Source organism: Tasmannia lanceolata, unplaced genomic scaffold, assembly GCF_043159265.1.
Source record: "Tasmannia lanceolata isolate RefF3 unplaced genomic scaffold, GAP_Taslan_0.1 ptg000019l, whole genome shotgun sequence".
NCBI classification, from domain to species: Eukaryota; Viridiplantae; Streptophyta; class Magnoliopsida; order Canellales; family Winteraceae; genus Tasmannia; species Tasmannia lanceolata.
Window position 1 is genome coordinate 23,083,679 of NW_027518696.1, and position 8,143 is coordinate 23,091,821.

At 35.5% G+C, this 8,143-nt stretch overlaps 1 pseudogene across 1 annotated transcript; it reads right to left on the reverse strand.

The window, feature by feature from the left end:
* Positions 1-3,129: 3,129 nt before the first annotated feature.
* On the reverse strand, positions 3,130-7,797 carry LOC143853043 (short-chain dehydrogenase/reductase 1-like; annotated as a pseudogene). Its single transcript, XR_013236987.1, has 5 exons — positions 7,625-7,797; positions 7,286-7,529; positions 5,856-5,930; positions 5,145-5,327; positions 3,130-3,703 (listed from the first exon to the last, which is right to left on the reverse strand). The product of XR_013236987.1 is annotated as a short-chain dehydrogenase/reductase 1-like (transcript).
* Positions 7,798-8,143: the final 346 nt, after the last annotated feature.

The following is an 8,143-nucleotide window of genomic DNA, read 5'->3' on the forward strand; positions in this document are numbered from 1 at the left end:
TGGATACCTCTGAAATTTCTTAACAGATAATCTTATGTGCAAATTGTTTTTAAGTTAAACATGATTATTTGTGAATAATGGCTATAGCAGTTTTAGAAATGATGTAGCAAACGGCTTCAAAGAGGTCTAAATTTACATTTCCAAACAAGATTAACTTGAAATAATCTTATTGGAAAATAAGGACTAATTTTGGTAGCATCCTAGTCTTTGGTAATGAGAAAGTCCACAGGAAAATGCCCAAAAAAAAAAAACCTTTTTTTTGGAAAGAAAATTCCATGGAAAAAAGGAATTCCAAGGTCTAGTATTGTTACTATTTTCCTTGAAAACAAGGACAATTTTCTAATTTTGGGAAAAAAAATCTTTGGAAATGAGTTTATCAAATGCTGGAAAATTCATTTTTCATTCAAAATGAATTCCAAGATAACCTACTACACAACATAGATGAAGAAATGGTTTAGTTTCCAGATGGTGTGGATTAACCTTCTTAAAATAAAAGAGAAGAAAACTAAAACTGGAACGCAACAAGTAAAAAGTGGGAGATTTTAATCTCCCTCTAAATTTTGAAATATTTACTACCTTTCAAAAGAGTTTCCTACTTTTTATCTCACAGTTTAACGTGGAATTAAATATTGTGGGATAAAGAAATGATTTTTTTCTTGTCTTTGAGACCTGTTTAATTGGTAACTCTAAATCATTCTCTTGAAGCTCATCCTTTTCATGATAGATGATCCGCTTGCCCCTAAATACTTCGCTCAATAAGAAAATCCCAATTCATTAGGTAAGACATGAGATAACAGATCAAGTGTTTCACTAAGGGCATTATTTGGCAACCACTAAAAAATATTCCATGGAATATTTGTGGGTTAATTGTGAAAGATGGCGAGAAAGGGAGAGACTTGATAGGGTGGGTGTGAGTTGGAATTTTGTTTTTGGATCAAGCTCAACTCAAACAGAAAGTGATCAATTTAACAATTCTAATTAAATCTCCAGCCCAGCTACAGAACTCATTCTCCTTGGCTATGTTCCTCAAGAACTGAAGAGAAGATCTCAAAGACATGCAATTTCTCTGCAAAATGACACCATTAAAACTGGGAATTCATGACTGATCATAGCTAAGAGACTTGGCTAGGTTCACTTGCATAACTGAAAAAAGAACATCTTAGTTGCACCCCCCATTGGCACAAGGAAAGAACCCATTTTGCTCCAGGACAAATGATTCATCCAGACTTTAATAGCTGAAAATTCATCTTACTCAGACATCCTATTCGACTAATAAAAGAATTTTTGCCGATTGAAAATGAAGAATTGCTCTTAACCTTTTGTTTTACTGCCTATTTGCAGTCATTTAAAGTTCTTTGATCGTACGGATATGATTGTCCTGTTGGGATGTTTTCCAGGCTATATTGATCATTCCAATAGTGTAAACAATATGAACAGTTCAGATCATCTACATGTATACCACATAACCTTGATTAGAAAGAAAAAAATAAAAATAAATGTCTGACCTCATTGTAATACAATCAGGATGCCCACTATTACATACTGGGTCCCACCATTGGTTGATCCAAACTATCCATTTGAAAGGCCCTATGTTGCCTAGCCCTGTTTCAAGATCAAATTGAGCCAGGGGAGATACTGGAAGATCGAAGCTGTTGGTAAACCATCAAGATACTGATCCATGGCAGAAAGAGGTAAGATTTACTATTTTGTTTTGTAGTCTAGTAATCTATGTGGTTAGATTAATCAGATTAATCATAGATATAGACTGTTAAGACCCCGTTCGTTTGAGATTGTATCAACGGATTGTGAGCCCTCAAACCGATTATTGGACTCAAAATTAATGTAATTTTGAGCTCAATAATCAGACTGGGGGCTCACAATTGGTTGTCATAATCTCAAACGAACATGGCCTAAATTGTCAGATCTATAGATAATTAGAGTAGCTAGATTAATATAGATCTGTGATTTTCTTTTCTTTTTTTATGTTAGATCATGAAATAAATTTAAATTATAGATGTATGATCTAGTTCTACATGGATAACCAAAGTTGCTATTCCTCCCATCTCCAACGTAGATATGGCACATTTACAGTGACTGAACCATTCCTTGAGCAGTAGTGTTAACTTTGGCAGATGGGCTCTGGTCAAATGGTTATGTTTCTCTAAACAGAGTGATATTTGGGAAATGCCCTCCCCACTGTTACATGTATTCTTCTAAATGGATGAAGACATGTCTTGAATTCCAACACTTCAAGATTCTCTGAGACACATCTAGATCTCTTTTATCTGTTGTTTGTTTTGAGTTTTACTCATCTTAATATCAAGTTTCTTAATTGGAAATAAAATATATCTACTTAACCTATTAAAATATTCAATATATTACTTGTTATAAGTTATAACCATGGTTTTAAATTTCATTTTCGGCCCCAATCTCGGCCTTGGCTGAACCGAAATTTCGGCTGAAATCCAGTCAAAAAAACTAAAATTTATTATATCCGAAATTTTGGCCGAAATTTCAGGATAACACTATTTTTGTAAAAAAATTCAATTTCCTGAAATTTAGTGGTAAACCCGAAATTTTGGATTTCGTGAAATTTCGGTTTCGGTTTCAACCGAAATACCGAAATTTCGGAATTCAGCCGAAATTTAAAACCATAATTTTGTTATAACCAAGGCTTCGGAATGCATTTCGGTCCTCACCGAAACCGAAATTTCAGGAAAATATTCAATAATTATCTAAAATCTAGATTTTTTGGTGAAATCCCTAAAATTTCAGACAAAATTTCAGCCGAAATAAACTACTGTTTTGGGTATTACCGATTTCGGTTTTGGTCTTGAATGAAACCCGAAATTTCAGACAGAAATTTTGGATTTCGATCGAAACTTAAAACCATGGTTATAACCATATTATTCCACAACAAAAAAATTGAGAATTGATTAAAATATTTTGGTGAATCCACGAATCGTTGTTTTTTAGGTTTGTTGAATCTGAGACTCGATACCCATGTCGGATTCTCTGACACTCGTATCCGTAGTGAGGCAACATAGGTCATCCCCATCCAGTGGTCAATTAGATGTCTGGATCATGTCTTCTCCTGTGAATGGGCACAATCACTCCATCTCATGACAACTCTTAGAATTGCATAATATTGTATCATTTTGTATCATACAAATTTAAAGGAAACTAGATGATTTTTTTAAAAAATTTTAAGGGAAACTAGATGATTTGGATGATGCATCCAGTTTGAGCTCCAGAAACTAGATTATTTGGATGAACTACTAATTCTTTCTTGTTATTCTCCATATTTGTGAGATTGTCGTATCTTCTATTCAAAAGGTTGACAATTCCATCTGATCAAAGTAGAGGCCTGATGGACCCCCAGGTAGCAATGCCAACATGACAGGCCCCTAGCGCCTTCTTCGGGAGTGAGGATCCCAGTAATGGAGTTCATGTCTGTTTTAACCAAACCCGGATGCACACAATTTACACAGAAAGTGGGGTGTCTCTTTGCTAGAATCCTTGTATAGGCATTGAGAGCTACTTTGGAGAGTTTATATGCAGATAAAAAAGTAGGCTACCCATGAATTTCTAGCAAATCCTCTTTGAAATCATTAAGAAACTGCTGCAAAAGCACATCCAATCTTTCCTCTTTTAGGCTATCAACATCATCCAATTCTTCTCTTACACCTACATTAGGGATATCCTGAAACAGTAGCATGAGAAATAGCAGTGTCATTAAAATTATATGATCTAATATATATATATATATATATATATATATATATAGAGGAATAAGATTGTACGCTCGACCATACCTAAAGTTAGGTACGGTAGAGTGCCAAATCACATGGGTCCCACATTTTTGGTGAGCATCTAAACCATTCATTTGCAAGGCCCCATCATAGATAGGGTGCATACCAAAAATCAGCTCCATAGGATCATCCTAACCCATCCATTTGTGGAGGCCAAAATGGACAGACAGTGTTTGTCCACAAATCTGCCCATTTTGGCCTCCAGTTTTGGAGGGGTTAGGATGATTAAGGTGCTGATTTTTGGTATGCACCCTATCTATGATGGGGCCTTGCAAATGAATGGTTTAGATGCCCATCAAAAATGGGGGACCCATGTGATTTGGCACTCTACCGTACCTAACTTTAGGTACGGTCGAGCGTACAATCCTTTTCCTCATATATATATATATATATATATGATTTGATTTTATTCCCAAGGGAAACAATTGATGACTCGGTTTTGAATTCTGAGAGTAGTGCATGGATCACATGTTCCCCTGAAAAGGGAACAACACATTTATTCTTGTTAGCAAAATTATTTTGCGTGTTACTGTTTCAAGTTTCTGTTTGTTCTTCAGAACAAATAAATCATTTTCCTTGAATTGCCTTCCATGTCAAAATTATTAATTTTTTTAAAAAAAGAAGAAATATTTTTCTCCTCATTCTAAGATGGCGCAACGGTAAGGTTGCTCCGTTGTGACCTGGTGGTCACGAGTTCGAGTCACGGAAGCAGCCTCTCTGCAAAGCAGGAGTAAGGCTGCGTACATCTAGCCCTACCCAGACCCTGCAATGGTGGGAGCCTCATGCACTGGGCTGCCCTTTTTCTAAGAAAGGAATTGGGTTTCATATCATCCCATTCGTAGTTCAAAGTTTGTCTTTGGATTCGATTTGCCATGAAGGTTAGAATAACTTGTTTTCTTCCCTGAATCCAACAAGTGTTGAATCAATTCATTGAGCCTAGTCCTCTGTATCCGATTTAAGAAACTTGACCGAGCTCTTGGAGAACTTATCCAATTGAATCAACCGGATGAAGAATGATGGTCAAGTCATAGTGGCGACCCAGTCTCCATAAAATCAGAAGCAATTCAATTGAGTACTTAAAACCCTTGGAAAAACGGGATACAACATAAGCCTTCTAAGCTCATAAAAATCGATCAAGTATTTGACCAAGTTTCAAGTCAACTAGTACTCAGGCCCTCTCTGAATCCCAGTCGAGTTTCAATTTTTGGCAGACTTCTATATATAGTTTGCTGATTTCATGTGATTGATGCACTTCTCTCTCTCTCTCTCTCTCTCTCTCTCTCTCTCTTGTGGCATTAAACCTAACTATGAAATTTCAGATGGACTTATTACCTTGAGCTGTCCATTGCAGGAGGAGACATTCACTATCCTTGCTGATTTGGATAGCTGAAGAAGGGGGAGAAGTGCTTCAGTTACTGATTTACTTCCGTAGTAATTTATTTTCAAACACTCTTCTGCCTTCTCATAAGTATGCTGTGTTATTCCCGCTATCAACCTGTATTTCTCAACATCCATCTGCATGAAAAAGCAATTCATTCTTTCTGGAGCTAATGTGTATGAGAGATGTTAGAGGTATCCTATCTTCCATGGTAGAATAAGAGGAGAGGAGACAAGAGAATGGAGGAGAAAGAATGAGAGAGAGTCGTGTAACCCCTCTCCCACACAAAAATGTATACATATGTGTGTGTGGATTACATGAAAAGACAGAAATACCACTTATAAGCGGGTATGTAATACACGACTATTCTCAACAAGAGACATAATTCAATTCTTTCCATGCCCGCAAGAATCCGGATGCTTATTTTTTACTTTGTTATCATGATCTTTTTTTTTTCTCCATCCAACTTTCATTATGTAATTTAGCACGTCATAATTCATATGCAATCATAAAGTATGCTGACAATAGAGTTGTTAGCATGCATTTTTGGACTTTTTTTTCTAGTTTCTTGGCAGACACTGTTCACTTCTCAGCCATGAATACGATTATGTTCAATATATATTTGAAGCTTTCATAAGCCAAGTTGGTTACAGACTGAGACTTACCTCACCTCCTGGAAGTTTTAAGGCCTCAAAAGCCTCATGATCTACTATGATTCCACTATCCCCTGCATTGTTTACCTGCGTAGAAACTTTTAGTTTTTTACCATGCTTACTGCAGAAATACCAAATAAAGTGAACAGGACTAAGGGTTTCCATCAGTTAAGCAATATGAAGATCAATTCATTTCCTAACATTCTCTTTATGTTCTTTTTCAAAGGACCGACTGAAGAACCCAATTGGCAATTCATCTCCGAACAAGATAAAAAACCTTCAAATAACAGATGTAGGCTTCACATATGGTAGTTTATTCCACATATTTCTAATATTTTTAAGACATTATGATTTATTGGATCTTTAGCTATCCATGCGGGGATCGGTCATTTGTGGTCAATAAAGAGTATGTTTTATGAAATATTTGAGAGTTCAACAGAGGTACATACAGTTTATTGACCAAGATTATTGCCTTTAGATAAGGTACTAAATCTTTCTTTTCATGACAAAAGTGAAAAATTAGCGGATTTATGAGATGATAAGTCAATCTTGCATAAAAGTAGTTCCATGATGGTTTAATTTGAGTTCTTCAATTGGTGCTGAAAACATGGCACATTTAGATTTGTAATTATTAGTTGTTTTTTATGACCCTCCATTGGATCTAAACTGATTGTATCTAAGAGGAGTTTTAGCCTGACAGTACAGGTAAACAGTTGGGCATTTGTCTCTTTTTCCTCGACAAGGGCAGTACCAGTAAGTTAACGAAAATCTCCTTCCCCGATGCCATGAAAAAATACGAGATGCTAGATGTGATATCCGATATCTGATATTTGATATGAGATAGGCATGAAGGCATGAATGCTCTTAATAATCTCTGCAATTTCACGGAATCAACTAAAAACAAGAGATGCTTATTTTTTAAATTGTTTGTTTTTCTTAATTGTTTTGGTAACAGAAATAATACTTGCTACTGAAGCAGTATTAAAATTTTCTGATTCTTGAATTTCCATCTTGCTTATATTCCTTTGTTCCATGAAATGAAAAGGAAATAAGAGTTATCTAGGTTTGTAAATTGTTTGTTTCCTCTCAAGTTATAAAGCTCCCAGATATGTGTTTACAAGTTTACATGGGATTTCCTAGGGGATAGGTACTAACAGAATAAAATTTCCAAATGAAGCTAGAACACATCTGAACTCTTTGAGTGTTCAAAACACTGGCTATGTTTATACGTTCCTTTGTTTCTCAGCAAAACTACAATATTTCCAAAGTGGGTTTTGATTTTATTTGATAATGAAGCATGGTAATCAAAGAAATTTATTAGTGAGGCTATCCTGGACAGTTTTGAATTCTTGAATGCACATATTACTAATATTATCTTCTTTGCTCCTTGAGATGAACTAAAAAGAAGAGATGGTTTTGTGTATGATTTCTTTATTTCTTACCAAGATATCAAGCTTTCCAAAATGGGCTTTGACAAAATTTGCTAATAAGGCAATGCTAGCAGAGTCCTTCACATCCATCTGATGAAAAATCACATCAGAAAGTCCAGTTTCTTTGAGATTTGAAACAGCTTCAACCCCCTTCTTTTCATCTCTAGCTGTTAATATGACAATGATTCCATTAGAAGCAAGTTGGCGACAAACCTCCAATCCAATTCCTTTATTTGCCCCTGTAACAACTGCACACCTGAAAGAACAGTTGAATATGGAGTGAAAGACTTCAGTGATTAGAAACATTCTTCTTAGTAGTTTGTTATACTTGTGTACAATGAAAAGGAATACCTCTTTGCAGTTTGATTGGATTTGGTTTCTTCTTCCATTACTGATGCATATGGATGAATTTGAGGTGATGGGTTTCTTGTGTAGCTTGGGAAAGGATGGTTCTGCCAATTTAATAAGCTGGTTTTTGTTGTGTGGCTGCTTATTTATTCAATCAGTTTTCAACGCTTTGTAATTGTAGTCCATATATTTAATGTCAAACATTTTTGATACAAGACTCTCCTGTTTATCGTCTTTCAGTATTTAAAGAGCTGTAAAAGGGTTTTATAGTTCCCAAAAAGCACTTACATGACAATTAAATACTAAAAGACAAGAAACATGAGGGTATTGTATCAAACATAGCTGTGCTGAAATCATAATCATTTCCCGCTTTGTAATTGTAGTCCATATATTTAGGGAAATGTTATCAGCAGTACTGTATTTTGATGTGGGCACTCCTCACTTTATTAAAAGTAAGGTATGGCCCGCACCATAGGATGATCAAAACCGTCCATTAGATGGGCCACAACCTAAATAGGTTGT